Source organism: Oncorhynchus gorbuscha, linkage group LG23, assembly GCF_021184085.1.
Source record: "Oncorhynchus gorbuscha isolate QuinsamMale2020 ecotype Even-year linkage group LG23, OgorEven_v1.0, whole genome shotgun sequence".
Classification (NCBI taxonomy): domain Eukaryota; kingdom Metazoa; phylum Chordata; class Actinopteri; order Salmoniformes; family Salmonidae; genus Oncorhynchus; species Oncorhynchus gorbuscha.
Window position 1 is genome coordinate 18225952 of NC_060195.1, and position 12805 is coordinate 18238756.

Genomic DNA, 12805 nt, shown 5'->3' on the forward strand with positions numbered 1-12805 from the left:
GTGTGGCATATCAAGAAGCTTGTGCTGGGGACAATAAATCGCCTCTCTAAAATGTGCAACACAATGCTACAGATGACTCAAGTTTTGAGAGAGCGTGCAATTGGCATGCTGACTGCAGGAATGTCCATTTGAGCTGTTGCCAGATAATTTAATGTTAATTTCTCTACCATAAGCTGCTTCCAACGTTGTTTTAGAGAATTTGGCAGTAAGTCCAACCAGCCTCACAACCATAGACCACATATAACCACGCCAGCCCAGGACCTCCACATCCAGCTTCTTCACCTGAGAGAACAGTCACCCGGACAGCTGATGAAGCTGTGAATTTTCACAACCGAATAATTTCTGCACAAACTGTCAGAAACCAAGCATCCGCATGCTGGTCACCCTCACCAGGGTCTTGACTAGGGTTGCAAAAGGGTCAGAAACTTTCCGGTAAATATCAAGAATTTTTCCTGAAATTTTCCCTGGAAAGTTAAGCCCGGGATTTTGGGGCACTTTGCTTGAATTCATTTAAAAAAAGTTAGCTTATAACAGTGAACTTTTTTGTGGGATACACCTAAGTCAGTTCTAGGTCTTGTGGCATATTTGGTTAAACTATCCCCAATTCAATGGAATTGCAACCCTCGACATGCACAGTGCATTCTTCCATCACATGTACAACTGATACTCAAGATCTTGCACACTAATGAGATGCTATTGAGCCCACACTACTACACTGTCTGGGCCAAGGACTACATGCTTTCTGGTAAGTTTTGATTACAATACTTGGTAGGGTGAATATATTTTATATGACATACATGATTTTTTGTTAACTAGTAAATAGTAGCCTACAGCAAAGTGTGTTTAAATAATTTCTTACTTGTTAACAATTTCTGCTAGTTAGTTTTTGCTACCTGTGGGTTTTAGCTTGTGTTAATTCACCTGTTTCCATACATGTTTCATTTTAAAACATTTATCTTACAAAGGAGTTGTTTAATCTACCTGCTTCAGTATTTATCTGTAAATGGAATTGATTTGGGTGATTATTTACTCATTTTATTCTCATCTTTACAGGAATCTAATGTTTTGGAGACTTTTCAATGCAAATACTGTGCCAAATCATATGTGAAGAATTGCAACAAAGATGCAGAATCCTCTGGCCAGGTGCATAAAGTTCCCTTGGCGCTCACAACAAGCAACCTCTGGCAAAAGTCCCTCTACTTCTTAAAATAATGAATCAGACACCTTATCGATAGCAACAGCTCATGATCCTCCTAGAATCAGAAGGTTTTTTTACTCAATGGAGGAACGTAGTCAGAGAAATGCTGATGAATGCCTTGCTCAAGGTATGTATGCAACTGGTTCACCTCTGATGCTCACAGGCAATGTGTATTGGAAGAGATTTCTAAACGTTCTTTGCCCAGCATACACCCCTCCAACCAGACATGCTTTATGTACTAATTTGCTGGAGTTCAACAGAGTTCAAGTGAAGGTCAAGCAAATCATAGAGAAAGCAGACTGTATTGCAATCATCTCTGATGGGTGGTCGAATGTTCGTGAGCAAGGAATAATTAACTACATAATCTCCACCCCTCAACCAGTATTCTACAGGAGCACAGACACAAGGGACAACAGACACACCAGTCTCTACATTGCAGATGAGCTGAAGGCAGTCATCAATAACCTTGGACCACAGAAGGTATTTGCACTAGCGACAGACAATGCTGCGAACATGAAGGCTGCTTGGTCTAAAGGAGAGGAGTCCTACCCTCACATGACACCCATTTGCTGTGCTGCTCATGTATTGAATCTGCTCCTCAAGGACATCACGGCACTGAAAACAATGGATACACTCTACTAGAGAGCCAAGGAAATGGTTAGGTATGTGAAGGGTCATCAAGTTATAGCAGAAATCTACCTCACCAAACATAGTGAGAAGAATAAGAGCACCACATTGAAGATGTCCAGCATCACTCGTTGGGGTGGTGTTGTCATCATGTTTGACAGTCTCCTGGAGGGGAAGGAGTCTCTCCAAGAAATGGCCATATCACAGTCTGCCGATATGGACAGCCCCATCAAGAGGATCCTCCTGGATGATGTATTTTGGGAGAGAGTGGTAAGCAGCCTGAAACTCCTAAAACCTATAGCAGTAGCCATCGCACAGTTTGAAGGAGACAATAGAATCCTGTCTGATGTTCAGACTCTGCTTGCAGATGTAAGAGAAGAAATTTGTACTGCCCTGCCCACTTCACTGTTGCTCCAAGCAGAGGAAAATGCAGTTCTGAAATACATAAAAAAGCATGAGGACTTCTGCCTGAAGCCCATCCATGCCACAGTGTACATGTTGAACCCCAAGTATGCTGGCAAGAGCCACCTGTCTGGTGCAGAGATCTACAAGGCCTATGGTGTCATCACAACCATGTCTCGACACCTTAGCCAGGGCAAGGGTCTTGGCAGTCTGACAAAGTACATTTCCAAGCAACGGCTTTGGGATGGAGATGCAATATGGCAGTCATGCCAACATATCTCATCAGCCACCTGGTGGAAGGGACTTTGTGGATCTGAGGCTCTTTCCCCTGTTGCCTCCATCATCCTCCAAATCCCACCAACATCAGAGCGCAACTGGTCTTTGTTTGGAAACACACACACACCAAAGCACACAACAGGCTGACCAATACAAGGGTTGAAAAATTGGTGGCCATCCAGGCAAATTTGAGGCTTTTTGAGCCTGACAAAAAGCCATCCTCAATAAGGTTGGAAAGTGACAGTGAAGATGAGGCCTCAGAGTCGGATGTTCAAGAGGTGGACATTGAGGAGGTTCAGGGAGAAGACATGGAAGCTTCAGTTTAGAGTTTTTACAGATGTTGAAAATGTTTTTGGGAGATGCGATGGATCATTGGGGATCATTCAATATTCCCTTTCTTTTGTTGTTCAGTGAAATCATCCCATGTGAAGAGTCAACTCATTTAATTAAAGTTCAATTCGTAACTAAATCGTTTTTAAAATTTCTATTGGAAGGATTTCATAATTCGCAATTATGTCTACTTATGACAAGGTGAAAGGTTTATGTTTCTGTCTCCATATGATATGGTAAATATATACAATGCAAAAAACATCTACATTTAAATGGTATTAATATTAATTTGCATATATATCCATTAAATCCCATATATTCCTGTTAATTCCAATATATTCCCGTTAATTCCCATGGAAAGTTTCCACCTCTGAATATTCCCCATTATGTGCAACCCTAGTCTTCACCTGACTGAAGTCCGGCGTCGTAACCGACAGCTTGTTTGCTGATGTCAACCTTGTGAACAGAGTGCCCCATGGTGGTGGTGGGGTTATGGTATGGGCAGGCATGCAGAAGCTACTGAGAACAAACACAATTCCATTTAATCGGTGCCAACTTGATCAGCAACCTCTATCAGGGTGAAAGGATCGGGAACAGGTGTGGGAAGACTAAATGATTGATTAGGGGAATAGGAACAGCTGGGAGCAGGAACGGAACGATAGAGAGAAGAGAGAGCGAGAGAGTGAGAGAGGGAGGGGGAGAGAGAGGGATAGAAAGAGGGAAAGAACCTAATAAGACCAGCAGAGGGAAACGAATAGAATGGGAAGCACAGGGACAAGACAAGATAATAAATGACAAAACATGACAGTACCCCCCCACTCACCGAGCGCCTCCTGGCGCACTCGAGGAGGAATCCTGGCGGCAACGGAGGAAATCATCAATGAGTGAACGGTCCAGCACGTCCCGAGACGGAACCCAACTCCTCTCCTCAGGACCGTAACCCTCCCAATCCACTAAGTATTGGTGACCCCGTCCCCGAGAACGCATGTCCATGATCTTATGTACCTTGTAAATAGGTGCGCTCTCGACAAGGACGGGAGGGGGGAGGGAAGACGAACGGGGTGCGAAGAAAGGGCTTGACACAGGAGACATGGAAGACAGGATGGACGCGACGAAGATGTCGCGGAAGAAGCAGTCGCACAGCGACAGGATTGACGACCTGGGAGACACGGAACGGACCAATGAACCGCGGAGTCAACTTACGAGAAGCTGTCGTAAGAGGAAGGTTGCGAGTGGAAAGCCACACTCTCTGGCCGCAACAATACCTTGGACTCTTAATCCTGCGTTTATTGGCGGCTCTCACAGTCTGTGCCCTGTAACGGCAAAGTGCAGACCTCACCCTCCTCCAGGTGCGCTCACAACGTTGGACAAACGCTTGAGCGGAGGGAACGCTGGACTCGGCAAGCTGGGATGAGAACAGAGGAGGCTGGTAACCCAGACTACTCTGAAACGGAGATAACCCGGTAGCAGACGAAGGAAGCGAATTGTGAGCGTATTCTGCCCAGGGGAGCTGTTCTGCCCAAGACGCAGGGTTTCTGAAAGAAAGGCTGCGTAGTATGCGACCAATCGTCTGATTGGCCCTCTCTGCTTGACCGTTAGACTGGGGATGAAACCCGGAAGAGAGACTGACGGACGCACCAATCAAACGACAGAACTCCCTCCAAAACTGTGACGTGAATTGCGGACCTCTGTCTGAAACGGCGTCTAACGGGAGGCCATGAATTCTGAATACATTCTCGATAATGATTTGTGCCGTCTCCTTAGCGGAAGGAAGTTTAGCGAGGGGAATGAAATGTGCCGCCTTAGAGAACCTATCGACAACCGTAAGAATCACAGTCTTCCCCGCAGACAAAGGCAGACCGGTAATGAAGTCTAGGGCGATGTGAGACCATGGTCGAGAAGGAATGGGAGCGGTCTGAGACGACCGGCAGGAGGAGAGTTACCCGACTTAGTCTGCGCGCAGTCCGAACAAGCAGCCACGAAACGGCGCGTGTCACGCTCCTGAGTCGGCCACCAAAAGCGCTGGCGAATAGACGCAAGAGTGCCTCGAACACCGGGATGACCAGCTAACTTGGCAGAGTGAGCCCACTGAAGAACAGCCAGACGAGTGGAAACAGGAACGAAAAGGAGGTTACTAGGACAGCGCGCGCGACGCAGTGTGCGTGAGTGCTTGCTTAACCTGTCTTTCAATTCCCCAGACTGTTAACCCGACAACACGCCCATAAGGAAGAATCCCCTCGGGATCAGTAGAAGCCACAGAAGAACTAAACAGACGGGATAAGGCATCAGGCTTGGTGTTCTTGCTACCCGGACGGTAAGAAATCACAAACTCGAAACGAGCGAAAAACAACGCCCAACGAGCTTGACGGGCATTAAGTCGTTTGGCAGAACGGATGTACTCAAGGTTCTTATGGTCTGTCCAAACGACAAAAGGAACGGTCGCCCCCTCCAACCACTGTCGCCATTCGCCTAGGGCTAAGCGGATGGCGAGCAGTTCACGGTTACCCACATCATAGTTGCGCTCAGATGGCGACAGGCGATGAGAAAAATAAGCGCAAGGATGAACCTTATCGTCAGACTGGAAGCGCTGGGATAGAATGGCTCCCACGCCTACCTCTGAAGCGTCAACCTCGACAATGAATTGTCTAGTGACGTCAGGAGTAACGAGGATAGGAGCGGACGTAAAACGTTCTTTTAGAAGATCAAAAGCTCCCTGGGCGGAACCGGACCACTTAAAACACGTCTTGACAGAAGTAAGAGCTGTGAGAGGGGCAGCAACTTGACCGAAATTACGAATGAAACGCCGATAGAAATTAGCGAAACCTAAAAAGCGCTGCAACTCGACACGTGACCTTGGAACGGGCCAATCACTGACAGCTTGGACCTTAGCGGAATCCATCTGAATGCCTTCAGCGGAAATAACGGAACCGAGAAAAGTAACGGAGGAGACATGAAAAGAGCACTTCTCAGACTTTACGTAGAGACAATTCTCTAAAAGGCGCTGTAGAACACGTCGAACGTGCTGAACATGAATCTCGAGTGACGGAGAAAAAATCAGGATATCGTCAAGATAGACAAAAACAAAGATGTTCAGCATGTCTCTCAGAACATCATTAACTAATGCCTGAAAAACAGCTGGCGCATTGGCGAGACCAAACGGCAGAACCCGGTATTCAAAATGCCCTAACGGAGTGTTAAACGCCGTTTTCCACTCGTCCCCCTCTCTGATGCGCACGAGATGGTAAGCGTTACGAAGGTCCAACTTAGTAAAGCACCTGGCTCCCTGCAGAATCTCGAAGGCTGATGACATAAGGGGAAGCGGATAACGATTCTTAACCGTTATGTCATTCAGCCCTCGATAATCCACGCAGGGGCGCAGAGTACCGTCCTTCTTCTTAACAAAAAGAACCCCGCCCCGGCCGGAGAGGAAGAAGGCACTATGGTACCGGCGTCAAGAGACACAGACAAATAATCCTCGAGAGCCTTACGTTCGGGAGCCGACAGAGAGTATAGTCTACCCCGAGGAGGAGTGGTCCCCGGAAGGAGATCAATACTACAATCATACGACCGGTGAGGAGGAAGGGAGTTGGCTCGGGACCGACTGAAGACCGTGCGCAGATCATGATATTCCTCCGGCACTCCTGTCAAATCGCCAGGTTCCTCCTGAGAAGTAGGGACAGAAGAAACGGGAGGGATGGCAGACATTAAACACTTCACATGACAAGAAACGTTCCAGGATAGGATAGAATTACTAGACCAATTAATAGAAGGATTATGACATACTAGCCAGGGATGACCCAAAACAACAGGTGTAAACGGAGAACGAAAAATCAAAAAAAGAAATAGTCTCACTGTGGTTACCAGATACTGTGAGGGTTAAAGGTAGTGTCTCAAATCTGATACTGGGAAGATGACTACCATCTAAGGCGAACATGGGCGTAGGCTTCTCTAACTCTCTGAAAGGAATGTCATGTTTCCGAACCCATGCTTCGTCCATGAAACAACCCTCAGCCCCAGAGTCTATCAAGGCACTACATGTAGCACCCGAACCGGTCCAGCGTAGATGGACCGACAAAGTAGTACAGGATTTTGATGGAGAGACTTGAGTAGTTGCGCTCACCTGTAGCCCTCCGCTTACAGATGAGCTCTGGCTTTTACTGGACATGAATTAACAAAATGTCCAGCAACTCCGCAATAGAGGCACAGGCGGTTGGTGATCCTCCGTTCCCTCTCCTTAGTCGAGATGCGAATCCCTCCCAGCTGCATGGGCTCAGACTCTGAGCCAGAGGAGGGAGATGGTTGCGATGCGGAGCAGGGAAACACCGTTGATGCGAGCTCTCTTCCACGAGCCCGGTGACGAAGATCTACCCGTCGTTCTATGCGGATGGCGAGAGCAATCAAAGAGTCCACATCTGAAGGAACCTCCCGGGAGAGAATCTCATCCTTAACCACTGCGTGGAGTCCCTCCAGAAAACGAGCGAGCAGCGCCGGCTCGTTCCACTCACTAGAGGCAGCAAGAGTGCGAAACTCAATAGAATAATCCGTTATGGACCGTTCACCTTGGCATAAGGAAGCCAGGGCCCTAGAAGCCTCCCTACCAAAAACTGAACGGTCAAAAACCCGAATCATCTCCTCTTTAAAGTTCTGGAACTTGTTAGAGCAATCAGCCCTTGCCTCCCAGATAGCTGTGCCCCATTCTCGAGCCCGGCCAGTAAGGAGTGAAATGACGTAAGCAACCCGAGCTCTCTCTCTAGAGTATGTGTTGGGTTGGAGAGAGAACACAATCTCACACTGCGTGAGAAAGGAGCGGCACTCAGTGGGCTGCCCGGAGTAGCAAGGTGGGTTATTAACCCTAGGTTCTGGAGGCTCGGCAGGCCAGGAAGTAACAGGTGGCACGAGACGTAGACTCTGGAACTGTCCAGAGAGGTCGGAAACCTGAGCGGCCAGGTTCTCCACGGCATGGCGAGCAGCAGACAATTCCTGCTCGTGTCTGCCGAGCATGGCTCCTTGGATCTCGACGGCAGTGTAACGAGCGTCTGAAGTCGCTGGGTCCATTCCTCAGTCGGTTCCTTCTGTCATGCAGGTGAAAGAGGACCCAAAAGCGACTTGGCGAAAACAGAGTCTTTAATCCAGTAAAGTAATTACAAACAAAAAAACACAACTTTCACTCGAAATGACGAGGACAAACTGGAGACTCGATCTTGAACAGCAGGTGAACAGCAGGTTGCCTCGGGAAGGCACTTGAACCAGACAGACTCAGACACCTGCTCACCACGCAGCATCTGAGGAAAACACGACACGACAGGGCGATACACAAACACAGCACGGTGAATTCTAGACAAGGAACCGACAGGACAGGAACGGAACACAAAGGAAGAAATAGGGACTCTAATCAGGGGAAAGGATCGGGAACAGGTGTGGGAAGACTAAATGATTGATTAGGGGAATAGGAACAGCTGGGAGCAGGAACGGAACGATAGAGAGAAGAGAGAGCGAGAGAGTGAGAGAGGGAGGGGGAGAGAGAGGGATAGAAAGAGGGAAAGAACCTAATAAGACCAGCAGAGGGAAACGAATAGAATGGGAAGCACAGGGACAAGACAAGATAATAAATGACAAAACATGACAGTTCCAAACTCACTTCACTTGCACTAAAGAAGGAGGCATGCTCAGCTGTTGCTAGCTAGCACATGTGCAGATCAAATACACCGCTGGAACACCGATTATGGTGTTTACATGTTCTAATCATTCAAAATATTGAGAAAACCAGCTGTTTTAATCGGCATAATCTGTTTTAATCGGCACAGGGACTATGGTGGTCGGCTTGAAGCATGTTGGTATTACAGACTCAATCAGGGACATGTTGAAAATGTCAGTAAAGACACCTGCCAGTTGGTCAGCACATGCCCGGAGCACCCGTCCTGGTAATCCGTCTGGCCCAGCGGCTTTGTGAATGTTGACCTGTTTAAAGGTCTTACTCACATCGGCTACGGAGAGCGTGATCACACAGTCATCCAGAACAGCTGATGCTCTCGTGCTTGCCTCGGTGTTGCTTGTCTTGAAGAGAGCATAGCTCTTCTGGTAGGCTTGTGTCACTGGGCAGCTCATGGTTGTGCTTCCCTTTGTAGTCTGTAATAGTTTGCAGGCCCTGCCACATCTGACAAGCGTCAGAGCCGGTGTAGTGCGATTCAATCTTAGTCCTGTATTGGCATTTTGCCTGTTTGATGGTTCGTCGGAGGGCATAGCAGGATTTCTTATAAGCTTCCGGGTTAGAGTCCCGCACCTTGAAAGCGGCAGCTCTACCCTTTAGCTCAGTGTGAATGATGCCTATAATCCATGGCTTCTGGAGGACGCTGTGGGGACGACGTCCTCGATGCACTTATTGATGATGCCAGTGACTGATATGGTGTATTCCTCAATGTCAATGGAAGAATCCCGGAACATATTCCAGTCTGTGCTAGCAAAACTGTCCTGTAGTTTAGCATCTGCTTCATCTGACCACTTTTGTGTAGACCGAGTCACTGGTGCTTCCTGCTTTAATTTTTGCTTTTAAGCAGAATTATGATCTGATTTGCCAAATGGAGGGCGAGGGATAGCTTTGTACACACCTCTGTGTGTGGAGTAAAAGTGATTTAGAAATATTTTCCTTCTGGTTGGGCATTTAACATGCTGATAGTAATTAGGTAAAACTGATTTAAGTTTCCCTGCATTAAAGTCCCTGGCCACTAGGAGCGCCGCCTCTGGGTGTGCGGTTTCCTGTTTGCTTATTTCCTTATACAGCTGACTGAGTACGGTCTTAGTGCCAGCATCCATCTGTGGTGGTAAATAAACAGCCACGAGAAAAAGAGATAAAATGATCATGAGATACTCTACTTCAGGCAAGCAAAATCTAGAGACTTCCTTGGATTTTGTGCACCAGCTGTTGTTTACAAATATACGACATTACAGTTCTTGATGTCCCGTCGGTAGGATATTTGTGATCGTACCTTGTCTAATTTATTGTCCAATGATTGTACATTGGCAGGTAATATTGATGGTAAGGGCAATACTCCCGTCAGCGGATCCTTATAAGGCACCCCACCCTGTGTCCTCTATACCTGCGTCTATTTCTCTTACCAATGACTGGGATTTCGGCCTTGTCGGGTGTCTGAAGTACATCCTGTGCATCCTGCTTGTTGAAGAAAAAATCTTAGTCTAATCGGAGGTGTGTTATCTGTCCTGATATCCAGAAGCTCTTTTTGCCGTAAGATACGATGGAAGAAACATTTTGTACAAAATAAGTTACAAATAACGCAAAGAAAAACACATAACAGCACAATTGGTTAGGCGCCCGGAAAACGGCTGCCATTTCTTCCGGCGCCATTTTATTCACGTCATTCTTAGCTAAATGATATAGTCGTCGTGCATTCTCAATGGACATTGTTAAAAACCTCTTTGGGCTAGCCAACATCCGGTGAAATTGCAGAGCACGAAATTCCAAATACAACATTCGTAATATTAAACATTCATGAACGTACAAGTGTCCTACATAATTTAAAAGCTTAACTTCTTGTTAAACCATGCTGCTTTGTCAGATTTCAAAAAGGCTTTATGGTGAAAGCATACCATGCGATTATCTGAGGACAGCGCCCAGCGTACAAAAGCATTACAAACATTTTCCAAACAAGCAGAGGCGTCACGAAAGTCAGAAATAGCGATAAAATAAATCATTCACCTTTAAAGATCTTCCTCTGTTTGCAATCCCAAGGGTCCCAGCTACATCACAAATGGTCCATTTGTTCGATAAAGTCCTTCTTTACATCCCAAAAAAGTTGGCGCGTTTGATTCAGTAATTCCACCTGTTTCCCTCGTTCAAAATGCATACAAATGAATCCCAAAAGTTACCAATAAACTTCATCCAAACAAGTCAAACAATGTTTCTAATCAATCCTCAGGTACCCTAATATGTAAATAAACAATCAAATTTCATGTAGTATACATTATGTTAGTATGGGTATTCGAACACAGCTTCTGACTGGTTTTCTGATCCACGCCCCTACCTTTCTTTAAGGTACAGAATCTGTGACCAATAGATGCATATCTGTATTCCCAGACATGTGAAATGTATAGATTTGCGCCTAATGAATAGATTTGGGCCTAATGTATAGATTTGGGCCTTATTTCAATTGACTGATTTCCTTATATGAACTGTAAAGCAGTAAAATCATTGAAATTGCTGCATGTTGCGTTAATGTTTTTGTTCAGTGTACATGCTACTCTGAAGAATGTGGTAAAGACATTAGAAGCTGTAAACCTTAAGTACAAACTCTACAGTACCACGATTGCTGGGTTATAACTGGGATGTGACCAAGAATAAAAATAATGTTAACACGTATATACGCATTTTACCAACTCCTTTTGGCATCCCAATAAACAAGCTAACAGTCAATATTCTCTATTAAAGTTTATATTTTTATTTGACCAAACCACACCTGTATAACACAACACTAAAGTGAATTGAAAAACCTGTCCACAGGTACATAACACACAATGATAACCTCACACTCAACGTCAACAAAACTAAGGAGATGATTGTGGACTTCAGGAAACAGCCGAGGGAACACCCCCCTATCCACATCGATGGAACAGTAGTGGAGAGGGTAGCTAGTTTTAAGTTCCTCGGCATACACATCACAGACAAACTGAATTGGTCCACTCACACTGACAGCGTCGTGAATAAGGCGCAGCAGCGCCTCTTCAACCTCAGGAGGCTGAAGAAATTTGGCTTGTCACCAAAAGCACTCACAAACTTCTACAGATGCACAATCGAGAGCATCCTGGCAGGCTGTATCACCGCCTGGTACGGCAACTGCTCCGTCCTCAACCGTAAGGCTCTCCAGAGGGTAGTGAGGTCTGCACAACGCATCACCGGGGGCAAACTACCTGCCCTCCAGGACACCTACACCACCCGATGTTACAGGAAGGCCATAAAGATCATCAAGGACATCAACCACCCGAACCACTGCCTGTTCACCCCGCTATCATCCAGAAGGCGAGGTCAGTACAGGTGCATCAAAGCTGGGACCGAGAGACTGAAAAACAGCTTCTATCTCAAGGCCATCAGACTGTTAAACAGCCACCACTAACATTGAGTGGTTGCTGCCAACACACTGTCATTGACACTGACCCAACTCCAGCAACTTTAATAATGGGAATTGATGGGAAATGATGTAAATATATCACTAGCCACTTTAAACAATGCTACCTTATATAATGTTACTTACCCTACATTATTCATCTCATATGCATATGTATATACTGTACTCTACATCATCGACTGCATCCTTATGTAATACATGTATCACTAGCCACTTTAACTATGTCACTTTGTTTACTTTGTCTACATACTCCTCTCATATGTATATACTGTACTCGATACCATCTACTGTATGCTGCTCTGTACCATCACTCATTCATATATCCTTATGTACATATTCTTTATCCCCTTACACTGTGTATAAGACAGTAGTTTTGGAATTGTTAGTTAGATTACTTGTTGGTTATCACTGCATTGTCGGAACTAGAAGCACAAGCATTTCGCTACACTCGCATTAACATCTGCTAACCATGTGTATGTGACAAATAAAATTTGATTTGATTTGATTTGATTTACATACAGCAGCCGGCTGCTCAGCTTAGACAGCATACAGTGTGGGGCAGGAAACATCTCTATCACCTATCTCCAGTGGTTTCTGCTTCTGTCAGAGAGAGAGAGAGAGAGACTGCTGCTGCAGATATGAGACTCTAGTCTAATGTTTATACAACTGCAACAACGTTGTAGACAAGTATACAGAGCATGGGCTACTAGCTTTGGATTCAGGTCCATTAAAGAACAGCAGACATTCCTGGTGAATCACAGCAAATCACATCTTTGTCAGTGGGATGGAGGTGGTATGTACAGGTCTAGGACACTCTATCCCCATCCCCTGGTTCAGC